Raw genomic sequence first — 11965 nt, 5'->3', positions numbered from 1 at the left:
ATGCCTCCATCAAGTCATCCATAAGAAAACCGCCCCTTGCACGCACGATACCCACTCGCCCAAATGCCACCGTCCTCGCTTGCCCACCCTCTACACGGCCGGCCGGCCGCCGCCGCCCCACACCACCGCTCCTCCGCTCGGCCGCTGCCCCACAGATGCGATCGTCGTTGCCGTCCGCAGCTCCTTCGCTAGGCTGCTCCCGCATGGATGCGGTCGCCGCCCCTTGTTCGGCTGATGTGTGATGTCCAGTCACCGCTTCCTCTGCTACGACGGGCCGCCGCCGACCTCCTCGGGCGGTTAGCCGTGCTAGCGCCCTCCTCCTCCCTTCTCTCTCCCTCTCCTCACTAATTTCTCTCCCTCTCCCCGTTCCCGTGCTGCAGAAAACCATGGCCATGGACCAAGCTCTGCCAGACCTTCTCTCGCGACTTCCGGCCTTCCTCTCGACCAGATCGACAACGGGATGCCCAGATCTGACACGACGCCGTTCGTTTCCGCCTTGCCTAGCCGCACTGAGCATCCGAACCACCTCCCCAGACAGCGCCGCCATCGTCGCCAAGGCGGCGCCGGTCTCGGCCACGGCGCAGGAGGTGCCGTCGTCACCCTCCATGTCGTCATCTGGCTGGGCCGTCGAGGATCTCCTGCAGTTCTCCCTACGGGCACCGTCAAGGGCACTGATCGTCTATCACAAATCAATCAGGTGAACCTTTAATTCAAATCAATCTGGTGATTTTTTTGGTGTGTTATTAATCAGCTTCCATGGTAAGTAGTAGAGTTGGAGGGATCCTCACGTTTTCATGGTAATTTAATGTTTGGCATCGGCGCACCGGCGGAACGCTTCGGCCGGTGCCCCTCGCTCGCTCGCTTTTTTCCACGGACGAAACATTTTTTTTCTTATATGCTTCTTCTTCCTCTCGCGAGCGCCGCCTCCTGGAAGTGTGTCCCCTCCCCCTCCCCTCTTCCCGAGCTGCGACTGGGCCACCACGACCTTCATCGCCGGCGGCCAGGCTCCCCTCGCCGGCTGCCATGGCTGCCTGCCGCCATGGCCAGATCCATCCCCTACCTCAAGCTTTCACGCGGGCGCATCCCCTCCCCCTCCCCCCTCCCTCCTCCCCCCTTCCCCCCTCCCCCCGGGCTGCGACTGGGCGACCACAACCTCCATCGCCGGCGACCAGGCGCTCCCTCGCCGGCCGCCATGGCTGCCTGCCGCCATGGCTGGATGCAGCCCGCGTATACTAGTGTTGCAACCGTCACCTAGAACAGCTTCAACAGCTGTTGAAAAAAGCTTCAACCATAGACAGAAAAGCTTCAATGAAACTGCATAATAAGGGGAAGCTGCAACCGTAGTTGGTTTTTGTTACTACAGGCGAAGTTTTTTGCTACATCCATCAGGCGGAGCTGCGACCTCACGACGATGACAACGACGATTTTTTGTTGCAATCGTAGTAGAATTTTGCTACCACCGCTGAAGTTTTTGCTACATCCATGTAAGGCAGAGTTGCGACCTCGCGAAAGACGGCGACGATGTTTGATTTTTGCTGCAACCATAGTAGATTTTTTGCTTCTATCGGTGAAGCTTTTTGCTACATCCACGTAAGGCGGAGTCGCGACCTCGCGAAAGACGGCGACGGTGTTTGATTTTTGCTGCAACCATAGTAGATTTTTGCTTCTATCGGTGAAGCTTTTTGCTACATCCATGTAAGGCGGAGTCGCGACCTCGCGAAAGACGGCGACGGTGTTTGATTTTTGCTGCAACCGTAGTTTACTTTCGCTACTACGGGTGAAGTTTTTTGCTACATCCATTCAAAACGGTGTTGATTGACTGACGGTCGCCGTTGATATAATTTCCTACGGCGAGCATCAATGGCGAGGGGCGGCGGCCGAGCCACAACCGTCGCCGTCAAGAGCTGCAACGCAGGTGGAGTTGTTGCATGGGAACTGGCGACGTGGACAGCTGGCGAGGGCGGGGACTGGCGACGAGGACGGGCGGCGAGGGCAGGGATCGGCGACGAGGACGGGCGGCGAGGGTGGGGGTCCGGCGGCGACGAGGAAGACCGGCGAGGGTGGGGACCGGCGACCACCGGAGGGGACAGGAGGCGCGGCGTCGCGCTCCCCCAAACGGGATCCAACTGACTGCCCGAGGAAGAAGAGAGCTTGGGGCGATTCGTTTTTTTTTTGCTTGGGATCCAGCGGCTGCGTGGCTCAAATCGAACAGTCCGGGCTGGACCGGCCGAACGATTCGGCCGGCGCACCGGCGCCTATCGGTGCCCTAATCAATAAGATCTCCGTCTGATATAGTAGCTTATGAGCACACGTACCCCGCAGCATCAAACAAATACTCGGTTTCAGAGTTAATTTCTGTAAGTCTGGCTTACCTAAATACTCATTTGATTCACTGTTGGGTAATTGAATAGGGATAAAAAAAGTGAGGTGCAACTCAAGCGAATAAACAGTAGAAGAATGAAGAAGTAAGCAGGGAGTGGATGTAGATCCTCCAAGGGAACATCAAGGTAAGGCATTAAACTGAATTTGTGGCACTACTGAATATATGAACTGGCTTGTTAGGACCAACTTATCTGAAACTAATGTGTGAAAAGCTGGACAGGGCGAAATAATTTGTAAGTATAGTACAAAACTGTACGGAAAATCTTATGGCAATTTTCCTATTGATGCTTCTAGGTACTGGTTGTGCCCACCTGTTGTGGGGTTGCTTCTACCTAAACCATGTGGATTACTCTTCGTACAATTTTCTTGCAGTTAGTGTCGGGAACTCTGTGTACTTGTGAAATGCATGCAGCAACAAGGTCTGCCAACCATTGTCATTGTTGCAAGATTACTTTTTTGAAAGTTGTAAAGAGAACGAGAGATAGAACTAAGTAAGTTGCTCTAGCTCTCACCAAGCTATGTCATTGAGCAGGTCACTAAGCTTTGCTATTCGGGTGCATATGACACTAATTATCCAGTGGGTTGGGCACAACATGGCACTCAGCAGCCCGTAGGAAAGAAATGGTTCTCTAAGTTGGGATGGTTTTGTGATTAATTGTTGGCTTGTTGCCATCAGATTTACTTACATGGTCAGCTTCCAGTGTTCAGCTATTATATGTAGCACCGCAGATGCATATATTACTATTCAGTGTATACTAAAGTTTTACTTTGCAGAAGAAATGCATGGCACAGATGATGTTACTTGCTGTTCTAGGTGTGGTGATCTCAACATTTTTGCTTGGCGCTGCTATAAAGGTATGTATGTGCCTGGATTGATAACGGACATAGGCAATTCAGTTTAATGTTTTGATGCCTAATTTGTCGTAGCTTACTTTTCCGTATGATTGGAACTGGAAAACATCATTCTTGTTCGGCGGACGCTCAGTGCAACCGATCATGTTACTATGATTGCTCTTCTAAAAGACCTAGGCGCAAGCAAAAAGCTCAGTACGATAATCGAAGGAGAATCCTTAATGAACGATAGGTATGCTACTTTGACTCCCAAATTGTTCATCTTTTGATTTTTTAGAATGCGTGCTTTCCCCTTGTCTGCATGCCCATTCCTGTGTTTTATTGGGAGCAGTTCCATTATGATAATCAAAATGGAATGATTGACATAGTATACAGATTACAAGTCTATTTGGGCTTTAGAATGTATGTTTCACACTAAGAAGTAAAAGTATACATTATATTGGTAGACTTGTATGTGAAATTTAATACAAGTGTATTTTCACTTCATTTAAAATAAATCACACTATGTTGGAAAAAAGAGACCAGAGGGGTTTGGGATGGGGCAGGGTGGGATGTGTGTGGATGAAACTACTTTGCATATTCTTAAGAAGAAGCAACGGCCAACTCATATTTATTTGATCCGGGAAAATGTAGCCGACAATGATAATTCTGCCCACGACTGAACTTTGAAACATAGCCAACGCACACCCACCATTGGGTTATTGCATAGTTACCAAATTGCGCCATGTACAATTATAAGATTATTTTGTACTGTATTCTTACTAAATAACCTTGCATTCTACTGGACTGCTATTGTTGTCTATCAGTTATTTTATTGAACGGTTCTCGGAAAAACTTTCGGTGCAGGGTCCATAATAAAGTTTTTATCACAAGTTTCACTTGGAGCGTATGTGATTTACAAGTCCAAACTAGATGATACCAAACCATGCTACCAATGCTAATCTGTATCTTCTTTGACCAGTGTTGCTCTGGGCCTTGCATTTGGAATCGCATCTCTACTATGGCTGGGCTTTATTTTCGATGGTACAATCATACAGATTTCACTAACACTTGCAGTCAGATATATGGCTTTCTTCACTGTAAGATAATCAGATAACGGACATATCAAGGCTCTTATATTTCTATTTTTATCTCTAGAAGGACATGATTTTCTTAGTGTTTGGAAATGGTTTTTAGCTTGAGTAATAGAATGGTTGTCAAGCAACCCTTTTTGCAACACTGGGATGCTGTTTTAATGGCTTGTGATGGCAATCCAGGGTCATTTCTGGATACATTCATGTGTGCCAATGAGGTTTCCATGTACTGATGATGTAATATTAGATTTTTTATCTTGTCAATTTCTTACCCTGGCAGTACGACTATGTACTCAGACTGCTAGAAAAGTGTATTTTCTTTTAACTATTTCCCCATGAAAGTATGTACTCCCTCCGTAAAGAAATATAAGAGCGTTTAGATCATTATCTGAACGCTTTTATATTTTTTTACAGAAAGAGTACTATTTATATCTGATATTGTGTGTTGATCATTGAACAACTTAATAACTTTTAAGTAATGACTCAGGATAAAGATGATGAAGTAGAGAACGTAATCTTGGTGAAGACATCTCAATGAAGATGAGACAATATCTATTCATTTATGTTATACTAGTAAACATGCCTGTGCGTTGTAATGGGAGAAAATAAATACGCACCTAACTCAGTAAGCATGTTGGAAGACAGCTCACACACATATGTGCACGTCCTCTATTTTAATACTATGAGGTATTCCCTTCGTCCGGAAATACTTGTCAAATAAATGAATATATCTAGATGTATTTTAGTTTTAGATACATTCATTTTTATGTATTTATGCGACGAATAATTCCGGACGACGAGTAATTCCAGACGAAGGGAGTACCGTATTTGTGTTGCCATTTATCCTCTATCCTCGGAAACAAAAGCTCACGGGGTTCACCTAATTAAATCTTGTTTAAATATTGCTAATCCCAAGGCGATTAGCTTCTTTCCCCGAATGACACACCTCTTTTTTTAACACAATATAATGTAGATGCCCACACAAACATGCACATACACTCATCCTAGGCACGCCTGCTCGCGCACCCTACGCTTTTGGGCGCCTTGAGATACTGAGCCGACACTACATCTTGAGACTGACGAAGCCTGCACAGGCGATGTCGTAGTCGATGAGAACATCTTCTCCCACCGAATGAATATGGCCGGGATGCCTAAAATATATCCAGGACAATGCGAGTATCGGTGCCAAGTCTAGGAGTTGAACCATGATGAGTTGGTTCCACCGCAAGGAATCTTTAGCATGACACACATATTATAAACAACGCCAACACAAAAAAATGTTTAAAACTTAAAAAGCTAATCTTATCCAGCTAGACGCGAGGACCACCCTCCGCAAGCAACTCCATCTGAAACGATTGGTGTATGCTTAAACCCCAACTATTTAAGAATTTATCAAATTCTTACCGAAATCTCGTAAGCAATTTAAATTAGATTCAAAATTAACCTGGCCCACCTACCCAATCGGCAAATGAAAAAAAAACTACAATTACTCTGTGCAATTATTTATCCACTCCAATCCAGAAACGGCGTTAATGCTTTTGCGGTTCAGCCATCTTAGGCCGACTCCAATGCATGTACCTAATGGACACCGATTTTGTCCGCTTTTGTCGTTTGGGTATCCAAATGGACAGACGGACACATCCAGTGTAACCAACGCGGAGGACTCATTTGGAACGAACACAACATCAACGGGGCTCAGGGATGACACCGCCTGCCACCAGCGACGACGAAGATGGCGAGAGGCTACCGAATTCCACACGGACCAGCGTGCTGAGCGCCCGCAGTTCAATGGCCATGCAGCTACTATTCCTGGACGGCCACTGGGGCGAAAACCGCGACCATCGGTGCGGCCAGCGCGACCACCAGGGCGACCAACGTGACCACCAGGGGAATCAGTGCGGTCACTGGGACGGCAAGTGAGTACCCGCACGGCTCGCCAAAGAACGGCCAAGGAGGTGAAGCGAAACCGCTCTTCGACATGGTGGGTGAACGGGGCCGGGGCGACGTGCGACGCCATGGTGAACCCCGCGTTGTCGTTCACACCGCCGGCCCAGAGAGATTTGCTCTGCACGCGCAGCGCCGCAACGTGGACCTCGACCCGGCCGCCACCAGCTGGAAGGGGCTCGTCAACGAGTTGGTTCGTTTGACGGAGCATCTTGAATGCACGACCTCTTGCTGCTGGGAGGCGGGGGTAGCGGGGCCGATGGCTCGAGAGAGAAAGGAGAAAGAAAAGAGGGGTAGGTGGGGAAAAGTTGAATTTGTTTCGCTGCCATAAGGGCCAGTGTGCGGACACGGGTGGACAAATGGACGTCCGGCATGTGTCCGCTTCGACCTAAATCTCCCTCAAATTTGAGTTAGAAATGAGTCTAGACAAACACAAAACAAACGGAAAAATAAAACAGATCTTGTGGAACTGTAGCGTTTGTTGTATTGGGGTAGTGTGTGGTAATGATGCTGGTGGAGTGCACATCCCATGAAATTTAGGTTAAATATAACCTAAGTATACAGTCCACAATCCCTCGGTTAAAATCTACCAACACCTCATGTGTTCTGGTGAGTGGCCGCCACGTACGTACAACCATCACGTGTACAGGCAGATTGAGGGAGTTATCCATTCACATTCTTGAACTCTCGCTTGTTCTATTCCTATCGTCCCCATATTTCTCTCTCTCTCTCTCTCGTTTCATCATCTGCCCGTTTCCTTGCCCGATGTAGCTAGCTAAGGGTGCGTTTGATTGTATTGCCCAGCTTGCCCATAGCTGAGCTAGCCTGGCTAGGTTAGCTCGGATGGGCTACCTTTGCCTTAGCTGCACGTTTAGTTCAATGCCATTGCTAGCAAGGGCCAACAGCTAGTCGTTTGGTTGTGTTGCGGGCAAAGTACAATATCTTCACAGTATTCAAATACATCTAGCTTATAACAAATGCATCAACAGTACAATATCGTTGAGAACAACCCCAGTGAAACAGAGAAATGACTACAAGAAGATCAAGTTGTAAATAGTCATGCAAAAATTCGATGCAACTTGATGATTATAAATTTAACACACTTTGCAAACACACTGACTGATAATTTTTTTGAGTAACAAGCTTATTTTCCAGGAATGAAAAACTGAATGACATCATTACATGCAAGTATGAGGCATGGGCATTATTTCCCTAGGAGACGACACTGGAAGACATTCAAAATAATCCTAAAAATTTACAGCAAAATGAATCACACGTTAGGAGCAACATGAACGTGTTCATGAAAGTTATCACCGACCCAGCGCCGCACAAACTCTTGAATAGCAGTCATCGGCCTCCCTTTCAACATGGACGCCACTTGTTCATTGGTGGCCAAAGACGTCTGTAGTGCAAGTCGGACGAAGAGAGGGTATTCTTCCATGTCATCAATTATTTTGAATAAATTCTCATTCGGGTTGGTCACGTGTGTGAAACGCATAGTATCCTACATATCACGCAGAGACCGCGTCATGTCTTGAACTACACTCTCCTCACACTTCACCCTCTTACCTTTATCGCTTTTGCCACCTCTAGGACGTTTCAAAGACGAGCTTTCATTATTGGTGTCATCAGGAAGACAATCTGAATCATATTGTGTTGCAGGATCAATCTCAATATCAATCACACGCTTCTCGGTGTCACCAATAAAATCCTTGTCACGAGCATGAACACGGTCATAGGGTGTTTGAAGGACCGTGAACTCCCCGGTAGCATGCTTATTCTGAAATATGAACTCCATCTCATCAAAGTTGGCAACAGCGGCGGAGCCAACATACAAGCATTGGGTTCAACTGAACCCAACAGATTTTGCTCCGTACGTGCATGTAGATGCATGTTTACTTGATGTGAACCCATTAAAAACTTGTGACTGACCCCATCAACGAAAGGTTGTCACGTTAGCGACTAAGTAAAAGGGCCAAAAGTGAACAGCCCACGAGAGGTCCTTGACTCCTTGCCGTAATTAATCACCGTGATTTGTTACCTATGCAACCGCACGCCCGTACGCCTCATCGTCTTTCCCTTTTCCAATTCGCATCTGATCTCTCCTTCGTCTGTTCGTGTTCCTGGTGCCTCGCCGCGAGGCCGCCTCTATCGGCCATAGCCAGATCGACAACGGCAACAATTGTACCCCAAAATTTGAGGTAATTAGATTACATTTCCTTATCTTCTCCCTCTCTCTTATGTATGTTCTATTTAGTCTAATAGCCTTGTACGATAGTGATCTTTTTGCCCTAATTTTTTGATTTGTTATTCTCCAGGGACTTTGATTGTTCTAGGCCATGGATCAGTATTTTCGAAGAAATCTCGGTCACCAGATCCAGATAATGATGCAGGCATATCAAGGTCACCCATAAGACATAGGCTAAGTGCATCAAATGTCCCCGCAGCTAGTCTTCTAAAGGCTACTATTCATACATAAATTAACTAAAATGAGTTGCCTTATGTATGATCCGGCTGATCGGAAGAGAATTTCAAAGTACACAAGAAATCCAAAGAAGCAAGATGAGATTCGGCGCAGATATTCAACAGGGACCTTACAGGCCACCATTTAATTTTGATTACCCACAAAGGGAGATTGGAGATAATCAACGGAGATTTAATCGAGATTTGTTTGATGAATATGGTGGTGGCCAAAAAAACAATAAGGCAGAACTTTCAACATTACCGAATTGAGTGTCTTAATTATGTTATTGATTGGCAACTTCAACATCACCGAGATGTTGTCAAAAGAAAAGTTGTGCTACAAAATGGATGATCAGTTCATGAGTGATTGTCTATGTCGAGAAAGATAAATTTTCTACCATTACTAATAATGCAGTGTTTAATCTTTTTTAGGCGATGAAAGATCGGAAGGGAACACTCTAAAATGTGAGTGCCTTTACAAAATTCTTTTGCTTGATAGTATTTATTCCAAACTTGTCAAACTAACTTGCCATTTTTCCAATGTTCTAGGAAGATATAAGCTATAGCTGGAGCTACAAAGTTATTTCATACTACTCTATTTATAGTATGTAAATACGTGATTTTATAATTTTATTGAACCGGTATGTCTTGCACTTTTTAGTTTTTAATGCACCATTTTTTTATTCATTATATATTTTTGGGTGCAATAATTTTGTTGTAGGATAATTTAAAATTAGATTTTGCACGTCACATATTAGTACCAAGTTCTCACAACAAGTCATGGAGTGAACCCAATGGCCAAATTTTCTAGCTCCGCCCCTGGTTGGCAATAGGCACATTGATATATTTTGCCCTTTTGTCTTTGTTCTGGAAGAGAGAAGGAAGCATGAAACTGTTAGTTATAAAAGACAAAACATAATACAAGACGGAAATATAGTTTGACAAAATTTAGAAGTAGTGCTCACGTTCTTCATCCGAACAACTTCAATTTCATCATATAATATTATCTTGTTGACATCATCAAAATTGGCACCACTTAAGTTCTTCGCCTCTAGTATGATCTTTCATTGACCTTTCAGCTTATGGAACTTGTGATAAACTTGCCTTTGTGTGAAGGCGGTGGTAAACTTTGCATTGATTTGTTTTGCACACTCCTCATGATGTGTCTCTTTGAAGACAAATTGTTTTCCCTCAGACTGAATCTTCTCTTTGTAGTAACGTAGCATTTCATCTACAACTTGGGGCTGCCACACCATGTTGTTACCTGCCATATCCCTATGGCATCAATTAAATTTTATAATTCAAAGACAGAATAACACCTCTGAGATGCATATCGCATTGCCACTCGTACCAAGGGAAATAAATCATAGTTACAAGTTGAACAAAGAAAACACACAAGTTGTTCTTCTAAGTGGTAATACAACTTAAAATCAAGAAACTTGTACATAAAGCTTGAAAAAAATCAACCACGTCTAACATTATGCCTATTTCTTCACATATTGGCTGCCATGGTATCCCTATCTCTAAGTACCTCCATTTGTTTCTCACGTAAATCCCGTTGGACACGGCCAGCTGATCTTGGATATTGCTCAAACCAGTTGTGCTCAATGTAGACTAGTTCATCAGGACCCCCGTTTAGTAATATCCAGTTGTGAAGGATACAACATGCTATGACGACTCATACTTGTGAACGAAAGGGATAGTAAGGCCTAGTTGTCAGAACTTTGAAACGGTTCTTTAATGTTCCAAATGCCTTTCAACGGTAGTACGAAGGGATGAGTGCCTTAAGTTGAATAGCTCATTCTGGGTGCGGGGTCTATTATTACCCCTCCATTCACGCAAATGATATTGAGTTTGACGGAACGGTGGTAGGAATCCTCTCCTAGCTGCATAACCCGCATCCGCAAGATAGTATTTACCTAACATGACATTATCAACAACTAATCACTCATTCACTCTATATGTTCTATGTTCATATGTAACAAATGCAGGGGCCTACCTTCAGGGACTCTAAGGCCATTTGGATGCTCAAGAGAATGTCGTAAAACAGTTGAATCATGGGCCGAACCCTCCTAGCCCGCACAAACATAAGTGAATAACAAATCAAAGTCGACCGCCGCAAGAACATTTTGGGTAGGGAATGGTTTCCTGCCACGAAATCTGTCGACTATCCGAGATGGAACGTTACATGGAACATGTGTACCATCAATAGCACCAATACAGTCCTAAACATCCAAGTAACAATTAATTAGTAATACACCTACTGCACTATGAAATTATTTTAAAATTTATGGGTAACTAGATGGACACTATACTATACCTTAAAATACGGATCAAATCGTGGGTTGCCTTCAATCTTTGATGGTGTATCAATTGTTCGATGCCTAAGCATTTCTGGTCCAAGTTTCCCAATTGCAAATAAAACTCTGTTGAAGTAATGACTCACTGTCTCACCTGACCTTGTGAAATAGAAACTAATGTCGATATTTTTCTTATGATGCCCTACTGTAGTGAGGAACATGGCAACTTGCTCCTATACAGTACAATGCCATGTATCTTTAAGTGGACCCATACTCCGTAATTTATCACACAGTTTGAAGAACACTGATTTTCCCATGCGCAATTCGCCAATGCAGTGTTTCTCCTCACCGCAATACAATTTTCGTAGATACGCCATTCTTTATTTATTTCTCTCTAATAATGAGTATCTTGTAGGGTGACTAGAGTTGCTTAGATATATGATCAATGAACAATATGCCACTACAAAAGCATTGAAGAACGCAATTTTTCTGTTAATTTGCGCACTGTCGTCCATCTATAAATAAATCAAAGAAGATCAAATATTAATAACCCACACAACACGTAGTATATACACAGTCCAGGACTACCATAGACAAACCTTTGTTGATATAAATGAAAATAAGATGCAGGCACTAGAAAATACATACGCAGAACTAATGAATCAGTTCAGATGCCTGCTATGTAGATAGCTCTGTATGCATATTCAGTACAAACCAAATTAAGGATTCAGATGCAGATGCATCATACATGTTCCAGTAAAATCAATTCCTGTCATGCACTCCTATAAGCTACTCAATTGGAGTCTGGTTTGGAATAAAAATCAAGAGCTGGGTGCCTGTCAACAACAGTATCCTTCCCAACCGCAACGCCACAGTGGCATTATACTACAGTTTGCTATCACCTTAGCCGTACCAATCTAATCCCGAAGCCAGGTCACCCAACAAGAATCC

The 11965-nt window shown here is 44.4% G+C and overlaps 1 long non-coding RNA gene across 3 annotated transcripts; it reads left to right on the top strand.

Moving 5' to 3' along the window:
- The first annotated feature begins 1098 nt into the window (after positions 1-1098).
- Positions 1099-4571, top strand: LOC123146986 (uncharacterized). 3 transcript variants are annotated; one of them, XR_006473006.1, is made up of 6 exons: positions 1101-2507; positions 2677-2801; positions 2915-3071; positions 3157-3237; positions 3310-3466; positions 4196-4571. It is a non-coding gene; the product is annotated as an uncharacterized lncRNA (long non-coding RNA). The 3 variants fall into 3 exon arrangements; XR_006473005.1 differs by having other exon boundaries at positions 1099-2507; positions 2677-3237; XR_006473004.1 differs by having other exon boundaries at positions 1844-3237.
- The last annotated feature ends 7394 nt before the right edge of the window (positions 4572-11965 follow it).

This window comes from Triticum aestivum, chromosome 7A (genome assembly GCF_018294505.1).
Source record: "Triticum aestivum cultivar Chinese Spring chromosome 7A, IWGSC CS RefSeq v2.1, whole genome shotgun sequence".
In the NCBI taxonomy this organism is placed as follows: domain Eukaryota; kingdom Viridiplantae; phylum Streptophyta; class Magnoliopsida; order Poales; family Poaceae; genus Triticum; species Triticum aestivum.
Note: the sequence above shows the minus strand (reverse complement) of the source record. Positions and strands in the feature narration are given on the sequence as shown.